Source organism: Mustela erminea, chromosome 2, assembly GCF_009829155.1.
Source record: "Mustela erminea isolate mMusErm1 chromosome 2, mMusErm1.Pri, whole genome shotgun sequence".
Classification (NCBI taxonomy): Eukaryota; Metazoa; Chordata; class Mammalia; order Carnivora; family Mustelidae; genus Mustela; species Mustela erminea.
The window spans coordinates 76,737,640-76,752,939 of NC_045615.1; the positions used below are offsets into that span (position 1 = coordinate 76,737,640).

The window sequence follows — 15,300 nt, forward strand, 5'->3', positions numbered from 1 at the left end:
CCCCCACGCAGGGCCCAGGGAATTCGACCCCTTGCCTTGACTCCTTGACTCGCAGGGCCAGCCAGCCAGATCTCCCAACAGCCTATACCCTTCTGTGTAAGTTTCCAAAGTTCCCCCGGGGCTCAAGCACTCAGTGCTCTAGGAAATGAAACCGTCCTAGTTACATTGTTACATGACATCCATACTGTTTTCCCGTAGAAATAGTTACGATTTCTGTGGCTGAATTTTTTTCAATGTTTTGCTTAATTGAACTTGTCTTTTTCTCTTTCTCTTGGTCTCCACTGCATTGTCCCCCAAACGCTTCCCTTCCAACAATCAGGCCCTGGAATTCGAGAGCAGAGCAATAAAACATTTCCCGCTCAACTTCTCCTTTCGGGTTAGATTTATAGCTTCGTTTAGAAGGAAACAAGAGGCTATCTTTTGTAGTGTAAGCTTTTTATACTTACTTTTAAAGCAGCCCATGCCATGAGTTATTGCTAAGATTCTAATTTCACCCACTGGTCTTACTTGAAATCTCCCAAATCTATATCTTAGAGACAGGAAAAACAAACAAAGCCAACAGCAAAAGCTTCCAGCGGCGCTCCCCACTGGTGTCCGAAACCAGCGTTCAGACTCCGAGACACACAGAAGACCCTGTGAGGGCCACACCCCCCACCCCCCCACCCCCGCTCTTCCTGCTCCAAAAGGGCTGCTAGGACAGGGGTCTAAAGCGTCTGCATTAGTTACCATGTGACAAAACCCAGCAGCAGCCTCCTCTCCACTCCCCGCTGAGGCCACCCTTCTTTTGGGGCTGTCTGTGTTTCGTTCTTACTGCGCCAGCCGGGGCAGGCATTTACTGGTCCGCGCTGCCTTCGGCTCCGACAGGCAGCGCTTTTAGTTCCACCCAGAGACAAGCAAACAACTGGTACCTCGTAAGTCTCACACAGTTGTTAGTACTGATGATGTCTCCCCAGCACACTGGGCAGAACGAGCTGGTCAGGACTTGTTTGCCAAAAGAAAATAGACTTTGGTTAGGCGTGGAATGCAGCTGAAGTGTGGCTAAGAGGGGAACTGATTTACAGGCCAATCTCACCTTTTGATGTTTTTGTGGAACACTGGTAAATGCTATTACTATAGTAATATACTCCATTGGGAGTATTCTGAATGCTGGATGTTATTGCTCGTTAGGAAACACAGAGAGGAGTATAGTAGATACTCCTGACCATCACTTTTCTTACCTAACCCTGAAGTTTATACTTGCATGGAGTTTTAATGGTTAAACATCCTTCTGAAAATGAATGATGACTATCAGGTTAAAGTCTACTAACTCATTTTTAAACTATGTGGTGAATGGAGGAGCCAAACAAAGGAAATATTGTAGGGAAAAAAAGGCCTTTGAGTAGAAATCAAGGAACAGCCACTGTAACTTCCTGTGTGGCGGTGGGCAACCTGCTCAACCCTCTGAGACTATTTCTTTGACTTTTTTTTTTTTCTTTCATTTCATTTTACATTATTTCAGTGTTCCAGAATTCAGTGTTTATGCACCACACCCAGTGCTCCATGCAATACGTGCCCTCCGTAATACCCACCACCAGGCTCACCCAACCCCTGACCCTCCCTCCTCTCCAAAACCCTCAGTTTGTTTCTCAGAGTCCACAGTCTCTCATGGTTTGTCTCCCTCTCCGATTTCCCCCAACTCCCTTCTCCTCTCCATTGAAGAGGTTCCACTGGATTAGCTGAGAAGAACTCTTTCAGGATGAATTATCTATAGTCGTCTCTATCTCTGTTGTTTTATGACTTGCTAGAAATTACTCCGTGTGGAGGGTGAGATTGTTTCCATTCTGTTTCTGAATTGTTGATGAGGTATATTGTCCATTTCTCATCATTTGAGCCCATCTGTTTCATAACACTGGAGATTTACAGCCCTTGTTTCAAGGCACCCACATTATCTATATTGCAAATGTGGAGGGTCACAGAATGTTTTTAATAAGTTAGGACTGAAACAGCAGGACCATTACATAAGCTTCTCAGAACAGGCACGTGTTAAAAAAACTAATCCCAGAAGCTCAAGTCATAACATTAAGCAGACCCCAAAGAGGGGCATTTACCCCCTATTGCAAATAGTCATTTTTAGGTGGCCCTTGGTAAAGTGTAATGTTTGCATAGTACATTTAAATGGTAGGGTTGGCCACGTCCCCATGTATAGGTTATTATTAACACACAATTTGTCTTCTTTTGTCGAAAGGATTCATTTTCCACAGTCGTTTTGTGATAGAGGCAATGGGAAGTCATTGGATTTTTACAGTTTCAAAATACAAGTGTGTTCTGAGACTTTACTAGCTGTATTTTCTGGGGACCCCTTTCTGCTTTATAAGTAGGCAAAGGAAGTGTGAGAGGAAATTTTAGCAGAAGTAACGTCAGCACAAAGAAAAAAATCTGAAGGCTAACGTTTAGTTTCAGTGCAATTTTCTCTTTTGATCCTGATGTCTGCAATGGTGTCAGCAACCTTGAGTTTATTTATGGCTCCTTGGTATAATCTAGCTATGTGTGAAAGCCTGGTACCAGGCTTCCCTAAATGCCTTGGCAATAAAGGTCAGTCCAGAGCAGAATTATGACGGGAAGCAACTATCTTTACTCTGTTCTGTTTGACCTAGCAATAACACATCTGGCCAATTTAGAAGTGGGCTTCTACAACAGATGAACATTTAGAGGTAGATATAGAGATAAGTATCTTCTAGATTAATGCATGTATGCCTAAGTAGGCATTCAAATATGCCCTGGGAAGTTGAATTTGGAAAAAGAAGGCTGAGGTCCAAAGTAATAAAAATGAAAAGAAATGCAATGCCCCAAAGCCGCAATTTGTAACTGTATCTTTGGGTCTGAAATCAAGGCTGATGCGCATACCCAAGAGAAGAGAAGAAAGTCAACAGCACAGAGGGAGTTTCCACATTCTTGAGTTTCTGGAACTTAGATCTTATACCTTCCAGAAAACTGACTCCCTTAGAATTTTGACTTAACATTTGTAAAATCTTCTTAAACAATACAGTCTCTACCTAAACTTGAAGATCGAGTATGAAATACAGCTGAAATAACACCCGTAAAGGTTGTTTTGTTTAGTAGCATCTTTCTTTTATCAATTGGAAATGATGAAGAGATATTTGTTTGGGTTTCTAAATTCCATTTGCTCTGTTAAAACAACATTGCAGCCAAAAGACCCTAATGAAAGTTTCCCTGTGACAAGCCTAAACAATGATCCAAGAGGAATGAAAAACCAAACTAATGAGAAAATGATGTAGAAGGCCAGCTTTCTGCTCTCCCCACAAGGATTTTAATTACAGAGAAATCAACAGCTGTGCCAGGGGTAACACGGGAGTGCTGGCCATGCAAAATAACACCTTGGAGTGGAATGAATTTGAAGTAAATGGGCTGGAAATATTGGCTTTCCCAGCAATCAACAACAACACATGAGGGGAAACACGGAGTCTTTAATTCGGTGAAGTGTACTGATCGCAGACTTCTCCATTGCCCTGATTCTGGTGAGTGCACATACTCATGATCCCTGATTAATGGGAAAATAATCTTTCACTTAAACTGTCCATCATAGATCTGGGAGAGTAAGATGGTCTTCAAGAACTTAGAAGCTGTTGTAGACTTTCTCCACTTATAAAAGTGAACGTTTCCTTGACTTTAGGACTCACTGTAGAAATACATTATTCTTTATCATCATTGACTTTTTACGCAGCTCAACTTATGCAGAATTTTTTTTTTAAGATTTTATCCATTTATTTGACACACAGAGAGAGAGAGAAAGAGAGAGAGAGAGAGAGAGAGAGAACACAAGCAGAGGGAGCAGCAGGCAGAGAGAGAGAGGGAGAAGCGGGCTCCTTGCTCGTGGGGCTCAATCCCAGGACCCTGGAATCATGGCCTGAGCTAAAGGCAGACACTTAACCGACGACGGAGCCACCCAGGTGCCCTATGGAGAATATTTTAAATGAAAGTTTTCTCTCAATTTCTGGGGGCTTATATAACTTTTTCTCTTGTTGTTTCTTTCTATAGGAAGGTTGTAGTCATGTTAGGTCAATTACCTAAAACATGTTCTTATTAATCAGCCCAGTAATGAGAAGTCCAGATATGTCAATGAGTACCTGAGATACTGTTACGTCAACCAAAAATGTCACGGGAGTACTCGTGGTAAAATTATGCAAAATCCAAAGGAAAAGAGAAATTGTTTTCAGCTTTTGTGGCTAGAGAGGAAGCTGGAGCTTTTGTTTTTAATTTTTCACACGAGTATTGGAATACCCCTCATTTACTTGAAGGTTCTATTACGTGTTGCAAAATGCAACAGAAATCACTCCTGTTGAAGGAATTAATTCAGCACTACAGCTCACCAATAAGGGGTGTGGCAAGGTGTGGCCCTACTCATGCTGGACCTTCTCTTGGGGACAGGCAGCTGACCCTTCCTGGCAACACGGCCCAGTCCCTCCGGGTCTATTAGGAAGGCAGCTCCGGGAAGGGGAAAGGGCCTGTGTGTTGAAGTCAGAATGACTTTGAAGCTCAGCCTTATGATCTGGGCAGTTTGCTTAACCTTTCAGAGCCCTAGTTCTCTTAACAAAGCCACTTGTCCGAGGTGACCTTGTTAGTAGATGAAGGAGCTGACATTTGAATTTAAGGCTGTCTGACCTTAGGTTTGTGCTAATTTGAGCTTTATTTTCTGGGTGAAGATGCCTATCTCACAATGTACTCAGTATACAGACGGGTTTAAGCATATATGGGTTTCATTAGAAGGCTCTACTTCCTTCCTGAATGCTTTGTGAAATTCTGACTGCTGCTCAAATCACAGCAAACTGCCACACCTCTGCGCTCTGATTGAGTGCTCTGTGGCTGTGCTCGCCTCTGACACCCCCACCCCTCACCTGCCCCAGGACCCACCTTCTGCTGAGTGCTGTGCCCTGGGGGAATAGTGCCCAGGTGGAGAACTTCCACATTTTAACGTGCATGCGCATGTCAGAGTCAAGGCCAAGGTCTCTCAATTCCTAAAAACAAGGCTACATTCTGTCAGTTCCTTTTACCTCCTTCTCTTGTTTTATTTAAATTATATCTTAATGATTGAAATTGCTTCTAAAAAATTGGATGCTTTCTTCTCCCTTTCCTCCCCGAGGTGAAATATTTGGGACTCAGAAAATATTTGGGCTGGACTTTGGCTCTCTTGGCTGTACACTGCTACTGTTGGAGCCAGGAGTAACCTCAGTGGGTATCTGCCTCAACTCGGTTGTCAAAAAGAATAGTTGAGTGTTGGCTAGACTGCATTTTCTGGGAAGGCAGTGATAGTATCTGGTTTTTCCCTATGATATACCAAATACCTAGCATGGTGCCTGGTCCACAGACAGCACTCTGTAAATATTTGCTGAATGAATGAATGAGAAAAAAACAATAACAACAACAAAACACCAATGAGTTTAGTTTTACATTGGTTTGTGTATTCATTTATTCATTCAGCAAATATTCAGTAACCTGAATGCAGGGGAAACATCCATTTAGGAACTTAGGGATTTAGGCACACCCAGTATATTCTGGTGGATTCACTAGGAAACTATATTTTTCAATTCTTGACCATGCTGGAATCATTTCTAAGGTTTTTCTAAGGTCATGAGGCAATATCTACTTCTTTTAATACATTCAACTTTTTAGAATAATTTTAGATTTACTGAAAAATTGTGAAGATAGCACAGAGGATTCCTCTATACCCTACATCCAATTGTATCATTAACATCATATATTACTATAACACATTTGTTTCAATTAATGAACCAATATTGATGCATGATTATTAACTAAAGCCCATACTTCACTGATATTTTCTTCATTTTTCTTAATGTCTGTAGGATCCTTCTAGCTGTGACCTCTTCTCAGATTTTTCTTGTTTTTGGTGATGTTGACAGTTTTGAGGAGTACTAGGCAAGGTATTTTGTATTATGTCCCTCAGTCAGAATTTCTCTGATTTATTTTCTCATGATTAGGTTGGAGTTATGGGTTTGGGGGGTCTAGGAAGACTATGGAAAATCATGTCAGGGTACTTGCCACCAAGATCAGTATCACTGTTGGTGTTGAATAACTTGAACCTAAAATTCATATACTGAAAACCTAATACTTAAGCTGATGGTATTAGGAGGTGGGGCCTTTGGGAGGTGACTAGCTCTTGGGGGCAGAGTCCACATGAATGCAATTAATGTCCTTATAAAAGAGAGCCATAATGCTAGCTCATCTCTTCTACTGTGTAAGGACACATTGAGAAGTTGGCCTCCACAACCCTTTATGGGGCCTTCACCAGAACCTGACCATCATGGCACCAGATCTTGTGCTTATAGCCTTCAGAATTGTAAAAATGAAATTTCTGTCATTTATAAGTTACCCAGAATGGTGTTTTGTTATAGTAGTCCAAATAGACTAAGACAGAATCCAAGATCTGGGTGTTAGCTATGCTTATTGCTACTAGGGTATCATTGGTTCTAGACCCTCTCAGCTGACAGAGCATGGAAATATATGTGTGTATCGTCATCTCTGTGTGTATGTGTGTGTGTGTGTGTGTGTGTGTGTGTGTGTATTTTTTCCCTCATGTAAATATCTGTATCTATCTTAATTTAAACATGAGTTTATAATGACATCTCCAACTCTACTCCATTACCACATGGATCACCCTAGCCTCCTTGTCTCCTTGCTTATTGGTAAACTCCCATTCCAACTCCCAGTCTTTCCATCTGCCATACATTTTATCTAAGGTACAATTCCAGTATACATGCATAGCACTTAGCCCAGTGGGAAACAACTTTGTCAGCTGAACTACAGTGCTCATGTAGTTTCTTTTGCTCTTAATCTTATATTTTCAAAGTAACTTAGGTCAGTGTCCCCCCCCCCCCCCAATTCCCTACAGTGGGACTGTTTCATACATTTGGAATACAATTAATTAGATTCTCTGGTCAAAATCTGTGTTCCATTCTGGGTTTCCTGACCTCTTAAATGATTTCTTAAAATTCACATGCATTAATAAGGTATACTGGTAGAATACAACAAAGTAAAGATGAATAAGCAAAGTGATCAACTCACGTGCTTTAAAAAACAGAATAAAAGGAAAGAAAGAAGAAAGAAGCAAGACGTAGAGTTAACATTCGAAATTAACATAAAACCCAGAGAAGGTGTTCCAAGATGGTGAGGTAGGAAGATACTGACCTCACCTGTCCCACAAACTCACCTAGTCAACAGTTACATAGGAAATAATTCCCAGAAAAAGACCTGAAAACTAGCTGAGTACTTCTTCACAACAAATGATAAAAGAGCCACATCAAGGTGGTAAGAGAGGCAGAGAAGCTGTCTCACAAAAAAAACCCACCCTTCTGGAAAACAAACAAACAACCCACTCCAGTGCTGTGACTTACAATCAGGAGGGATCTCACACATGTGGAGCTTCCTGAGGAGTAAGGGGTTTGTGCCTTACCTGAGGCACCCTTACCTTTGGGTCCTGCAAAGAAGAGAAGAGCACCCAAAATGTCTGGCTCTGAGAACTAATAGGGCTCACATCCAGTAGACCCAAAGAGAACCAAGGTTGTTGGGAATCAAAATCCTTCTCAGAGCCGGGAGAAGGGTGCTGGGGGTGGCCAAAATGTGTAAAGGGTGTCAAGAGGTACAAACTTCCGGTTGTAAAATAAATAAATTACAGGGCTGTAGTATACCAAAAAGAATAATAATAAAGAAACATTTTAGAAAATTACGATGATTAAAACATTTAGAAATTTCTGCTTTCTTTGAGAAAAATTAAACAATAGATAAGTTCACGAGAAGCTTTTAATAAGACACAAGTAATTTGAAAAATAATAAGATAAGCTATAGAGAAAGAGAATATTTAACAACTATAACATAATACTATGAAAACTTCGGAACAGGGCAGTTGAAAATTTAGTGACAAATTCTAAAAGAAAATATGAGTTAAAATTTTGATTGAGAAGGAATAGGAAAGCTGAGTAGAATCGATTAGTAAATAAATAGAACAAGTAGTTATAAGGCTCCAAAGGATAACAGAACCAGATGGTTCCCAGGTGTGTTTTATCAATATCCAATAACCCTTACATTATACAAATTGTTTCTGAGGATAAAGAGAAAAAGAAAGCTCCCCAATTAATTTTGCAAGGCAAAGATAACTTGTAAGAAAACCAGACAAAGGCAGTAGGAGAAAGAAAAATTAGAATGCATTCTCATTCTGGGACATGAGAGTATAAATCCAAGACAAATATTTTATGGTTATTATATTCTATACATGCTTTTTGTAAATAACTTCATATCCTCTGTGTATTTACATAAAATACATGTAATTTTTTTGTAAATACATATAAATCAGATGTACAACAAACCAGATGTTGGCATAAACTGCATATTTTATCTTACCCAAAATGCAGATGTAGTAATAATTTTTATTATACACTCTTTAAAAATACTTTTCAATTTTTAGTTTAGTCCAGTATAGATCCCTTGAGAGTAGTTTCCTTTTACTTTTTTATGGTTGCTTTGTTTAATCAGAATTTGGAATGAGCATGAAAAAAGAATATTAAAGCTATTTGTTCAAGCTCTTGTTAGAGAAGAGTGTGTTACCCTAAATAAGGAGGCAACTGAGGCAAGCTCGAATGACCAAAAATTGAGCTTACTTGGGAGCAGCTGAGGAACTGCAAATCAGGATGTGCAAAGTGCAGTAACCTGTAAGGATGCTGTTGAAGATCTTGGGGTGTGTTGTACTTACCAGCAAGGAGTGCAGAGAGTGGGCAGTCCAGAAAAGTTCCGCTCAGTAAGTTCATTGGCTTGAGAATGGGGAGAGATTCTTGTCAGGTGTTCGGTGGTCAGGAGATAAGTTTTGGTTTTCTATGGGAAATCAGTCTCTTGGTTCTTAAGTTTCCTGAGGGTAGTGTGTGAGGTTCTCCATTTCACATTCTCTGGTTCCGTTTTAGACTGAAATCCTATCATAGGTGGCTTTACATTTAACTCCCTGGTGACAGAGACGCTGTTGGCTTTCTTTTGTGCCTGCCCTATCAGCCCCTTCCCTGAATGCTCCAAGGGCAGCATACAGAGGAGAAAGCCTTAAGGTGACTTGACTACGGTTGTCATTTTTACTCAAGGCAGAATTGTTTGGGAGTATCTGCGGAAAGATAAGATACTTTCCTTCCTATTACTTCTCCAACTAGGAAACTGATTATAGCTCAAGACACCTGCAGAGTGAAGAATTGTTTGAAAGGACTCCTTCTCTGGCTCTTATTGGATTAAGTGGGTGGGGGGTAGAGGTTTGTGAGGGCAATAGCCAAAAAGAAGCCAGGGGGTGACCTGTTTTTAACCCAACCTCTATGTTAATGGATTCAGGGACAATGTAGACCATCAGTGGTACTTGCCAAATGTCAACCTGATTAGTGAGGAACAGAAACGTGGATCACCCCAAACAATGTTTAATAAAAATGTTAACATAAAAATCCCTTCAACTGGGCTTCAGAAACGTTTCCTTTGAACTCAAACATTTGAGTATATTTCTCTGTTTCTTAGAATTGTGTGTGCATTACCCTAAGCAAAATTCCATATTGTGGGGGTGAATACTCCCGCAAAGATGCTGACGAGGTGTAAGATGAAGACATGATCTGAAAGTGTTTTACTTATGTTAAAGTTATTCTGACATCTGTTAAAAGGGTAAGACAGACTTTATTCAAGACTGTTATGATAGGTCTAGAGACTGCTGCGGTGGGATTTTGCCATAGAGGAGAGAGATTGAGCTGGAGTCCAGATACAACAAAGGGAAGTAGGGACTCCCAGCTTAGTGGCAGGGTGAGGTGTCGCTCTCGCCAGCAAGAACGATCCGCAAACGTGATGAGGAGCAAACTTCTTTATTAGGGTTTCTATTAGCGTCTGACGTCTCAAGCAAGTTCTGGCAATATATACATGTAGGCGGTCCAGCCCAGTTATCTAGTCACTGCCCTGTGCACTCAGTCTCCTCGTGAACCCTTATGTAACCACAGAGGGCTCTATTGTTCTCAAGCAGTAATCATGCATTTCTCTCTTGGCTCCTGGTGCTGTTCATGTGCTAGCCACGAGCGCACCCATACCCTACCTAGCCAATCATTCTCACTTCCTTAATCTTCAGGCATTTTCGTCTACGTGACTCCTTGCATCTGCTGGATGGCTCTCCACAGCTCCCCCTTTTTTATTTGTTTACATGGCAGGGATCGTGCCTGTCTTAGGTTGCCAATCCTCAGCATACATGCTTACCCGTCATCGGGTACTCTCCCGGGTCGAAGAGCCCCTGTCTTAGGTTGCTATGGTGTGGGATCAGTCTTACCCGTCTTTGACTACCGATCCAGCATACTAAGCCATATTTGGGGGGAGGTCCCGACCTCCAGAGCCATCATGGCTTAGACCAAAGCCCGTTGCTATAGCTACTGTTGTCGCGCAATTCTACAGATGCATTTTAGAAGGAGTACTTGAGCCAGAATCATCAACATGATCAGGGCTCTTATGTCTGCCCAGGTTTTGAGGAATGAGACTGATTGTTATGACATACTAACCCAATTGCTGACGGAGCCAAGAGATACTTGAGTGGCATTCAAGGTGACACTCTGAGCCTACTGCGGGTGATTAGCTGGTGGTTACGTACAATAGCTTTTACCTTATAAACTTCTGCGAGTATAATTTTAAGTGCACAAGGCAGGAGGCACATGAAAAGAACAATTACCACTAGTACTCCTACAATTGTTACTACAACATACCATGCGTGCGTCAGGGAAGGGAAGTGAGAGAATAAAGAGCTCACAAAGCTTTAAGCGTCAGTAACAAACATGAGTTAGGGTGAGAAGATTGCACTCTATGCTGAGCCATTTGAAGAAGGGCTTGAAGCTGGGCAGTCTCTTGTTTTCGACCACAGTTGAACTGACTCCGCCTTCACGGGGACAGGTTGCAGGATGGTCGTCGTTGCTATCATCATCATTAGCAGCATCCTCCACAGGTTCCACGGCCACCAGCCTGGTGAGGCGTTCCGGCACCCAGAGTGGAGCAGGCGCATCCTGTGGGAAAACATAAAGGGAACCTCGGTGCCATCTAAGCACCGGGTCGGGTTTGGATAATTGGCCTTGCAAGTCTCCTGCCCCTCTCAGAGTCTTCCAAGCCCTGAGGGCTGCCGTGGCTATCTGTTGATACACCGCAGGGGGATATGTACTCTGCACTTGGGCCCCGAGATATGGCCCCGTGCCTGTCAGCATTTCCAAATTCCATTGCGGGTTACCTGCGGCTGCATTTCTCCGTGCCGTGTCCAGACAATTGTCCTGATTTTGGATTTTCCATTCTAGATATTGTCCTCCATTTAATACCGCCCTGGTCAGGTTGGCCCAATCCTCGGGAGCGAGGTAGAGTGCTCCCAGCGACTCCACAAGGGAGACCGTAAAGGCTGCTTGGGGCCCATAGCTGCTCACTGCCTCCTTCAGTTGCTTCACCAACTTAAAATCTAGTGGCTGGTGGTACCTCTGATGATTCTGATCTTCTAACACTGGAAAAAAACCTTTCCCTGGGCCAAGGACCTCTCTCCAATTCTCCGCGGCGCAGCCCGAACAATAGCACGTCTTGGTGCAGCTGGGCTTATAAGGTGGGGGCCACTCATGGGGTGGCGCTGTGGGGCTAGAATGCGGAAGCGGCGTAACTTTCGTTTTTAATTTCGATTGTGCCACAACTGCGGCTTCCGCCCCTGCTCTCAGCTGCGCCATTACTTCTCCCTGCACCCTTAACTCTCCTAATACCTTTTGCAATTCCGCCTCTTTATCCTCAAGTCGTTGCCTCATGGCTTCCAAATCTGTCTGGAGACCGGGAGATTCCTCCTTCTTGTTGTTTGCCTCTATCTTTCCTAGCTCCTGCAACTCGCTTTCTGACATCCCTTCTGAGCTTTCGCTTTCAAGGTCAGAGTCTCGGGAGGAGCCCGAGTCTCGGGAGGAGCCCTTACGGGATTCTTCTTTCACTTGCTCAAAAACTTCCCCTCCCTGTAGTACTGCTTGCTGCAGGGGCTCTCGGGGGGAATGCAAACATACTTTCACCAGGGACCACACGGCGAGAGTCCCCGGGGATGTAGAGGGACAGAGTTTTAAGTCCTCGCCCAGGTGTTCCCATTGTGGCACATTTAGGAGCCCTTCTTCTATAAACCAGGGGGCAATCTCTGCTACTTCTTTTAAAAAGGCCCTGGCTGTTTTTGCCTTTAAGGGGGTACCGTTCATCTTGAGAACGTCTTTTAGGGGATCTTCCATTCTACATCTACTAAGCTCGTTCCCCATCCTGAGGAAACTTTCACTTGTATTGTCCTAATCCTAGGAACTTTCCCTGTCACTCACTAGACAGAAATAGGTGCACTCCTTACCTTATCGTTGCTCTATCTCAATCTCCGTTTTGCGATGCGGACAGTTTCCCGGGTTTCGGCACCAGTTGTCGCTCTCGCCAGCAAGAACGACCCGCAAACGTGATGAGGAGCAAACTTCTTTATTAGGGTTTCTATTAGCGTCTGACGTCTCAAGCAAGTTCTGGCAATATATACATGTAGGCGGTCCAGCCCAGTTATCTAGTCACTGCCCTGTGCACTCAGTCTCCTCGTGAACCCTTATGTAACCACAGAGGGCTCTATTGTTCTCAAGCAGTAATCATGCATTTCTCTCTTGGCTCCTGGTGCTGTTCATGTGCTAGCCACGAGCGCACCCATACCCTACCTAGCCAATCATTCTCACTTCCTTAATCTTCAGGCATTTTCATCTACGTGACTCCTTGCATCTGCTGGATGGCTCTCCACAGTGAGGAAAGGGTCTGTGGATGGGAAATGACAGGAACGGCTGGTCATTCTGGCTAAACTGACTTAACAGGATTCTTGCTGCAGGCAAGCCAGGACGTTATTATCTGGGGTGGTGAGGAATGAGGGGTTTGGTCAGATATCAAGAGTTATCAGATATCCTAACAAGAGTTATCAGATATCCGGATATCCTATCAAGAGATATCAGATATCCAGGGTGGGAGATACTAGCAGGATTCCTGCTAATACTGGCCTTTGCGGGATCTACCAGGATGGACGCTGAAAGTCCAGGCCTTGAAGCTTAGATGATAAGCTTCCAGAGAGTCAGGTGAAAGAGAGTCATTGTCACTTGTTGGGAGAGGAAGCTCTCTCATTGGATGCAGAAGTTGTCCGTGCTGGTTCAGAGCACTGAGGATGGTTTTGTATGTAACTGAGGTAGGTCACCACCATGTGTTTATGCTGACACACACTTCACACATTTGAGGGCAACATCTAGGAAGAAGCAATGTTTTGTGGCTCAGTCATTAAGTGTCTGCCTTCAGCTCAGGTCATGATCCCAGAGTCCTGGGAGCGAGCCCCACATTGGGCTCCTTGCTCAGCGGAAGGCTTGCTTCTCTCTCCCACTCCCCCTGCTTGTGTTCCCTTTCTTGCTGTCTCTCTCTCTGTCACATAAATAAATAAAATATTTTTTAAAAAGAATGAGATCAAGCTGACATGGAATGAAGGCCAAAGTATCAAGTTCAATGACAAAAGCTGGGTTACAAAACTGTGTATTTAGTATAATTCCATATTTGAGAAAAATGAATAATAATAATAAATTTTAGTTTATGTACAGGGAAGGGAAAAAGCATTGGCATGTGAACAGAATTGTTAAAAGTAGTTTTCTTTGGGGAGTGAAATTAGAGTGACGATTCAAGTTTCATGTTACCTGATTAAGTCATGTTGAAGAGTTTTTAAATACCGAACATTGCCTTAGGAATTAGGAGAAAATATTTTTAAAGTTGGGGAGGAGTAAGAAAGGCAACAGGGCTCTTGTCCATCCTTAACATTGTCTAGGGGAAAGCATTACTAAAGAAGCCAGCCACATCAGCAAAGCTCCTAGCCCCAAGGGCAATACCCAAATCTTGTCATCAGCTCCTTCCTTCCCCACACAGGACACAGAGTTCACCAGCTTTCTGTCTGGGACTTAGGCAACAGCTATGTGAGCTTCTTAAATGTGAAATACATAAGAAGAGCAATGGGAGCATAGGGTGCAATGAGGTAAGATAGCATATCAGAAGAAGATTAATAGCAAGTACCCAATGCACCGACAAAGCAAATCCTTAGTAGAATGAACACAAGTCCAACACAGTTTAAAAGTAAATTTGTGCCAGTGGATTCCATAGAAACCAAAAGCAAGGAACAAAAGTCATCCCTTCCAGCACTGGCTTTATCTATAACCTGGATTTGACACTGGGCTGTTCTCCTTCTTAGCCCTGTGATGTTGGGGAAGCACCTTAACTTCTCTGACCTATCGTTTGTTTCTTCATCAGTAAAATGGAAAGGATAATAGTATCCACCTCATAAGGCTGTCATGTGGATTAATGCCATATGCCTCAGTTCAGGACTTCACAAGGAATGAAGGCCCAGGAAGTTTCTGCTATTAAAAAAAACTGTAATAAATGAAGGAAAATATGCATAAAGGCAAAAGTGAAACAAATCTAAAAACAACCACAGACACTTGTTTATATGCTAAAACACAGAAGCATTAAATAAAGGTTTATTGGCATCGTGTTACTGACACACATTATATCACATATAATAAGGTCTGAATGCAAGTACTGAACCAGGTTGTTGTGGTATACTATAAGACATCATAAAAACAGAAAAATTCTTTGCAGTAAGAGGAATTTAGCAATATTTTGTGAATTATAACCTTCTGTCCTAGCTCTCAGTATTTATCTATGTCAAAGATCGTTTGTTTCCAAATGTCCTGGTAAAGCTTTACATGTATTTTAACTTTTTCCCATTTTTATCAACCGACCGACTCCTCATATATTCTATTCTGATGAATTTCTGGTTCACTAATGAGCTCTAGAGCTGGCAACCACACAAGTGGAAGGAGAAAGATGCAGGACTTTGGAACCAGATGTATCCACTTCGTGTCCACTTTGCGGCCTTGAGCATTATGTTCCTTTGTTCTTTCGGTTACTTGTCTGTTTGGTGAGACTACAAGAATGTCTTCATCTCAGAGTTGTTAGGATTAAATACTCTATTTCCCATGCCTGGCACTCAGTATGTGCTTAAATGTTGTTCGTTTCCCTGCTTTTCCAAAAGGAATCTTAGAGATTGTCAGTCTTATTTTACAAATGAGAAAGCGCAAGTCCACAAAAGTTAAAAAAAAAAAAACAATAACAATAACAATAACAACAACAACAAAAAGCCCACAAACCCACACACCCCAAATCCCTTTTCTACTGCATTCCACTGCATCCTTTCTTCTAGAAGCT

General features: G+C 42.5%; 1 long non-coding RNA gene across 1 annotated transcript in view; it reads left to right on the top strand.

Moving 5' to 3' along the window:
* Nucleotides 1–15,300, top strand: part of LOC116584656 — a 22,243-nt gene continuing 6,943 nt past the window's right edge. The window contains exon 1 of the long non-coding RNA XR_004283275.1: nucleotides 1–96. This is a non-coding gene — a long non-coding RNA (uncharacterized LOC116584656). The remainder of the gene's footprint in view (nucleotides 97–15,300) is intronic.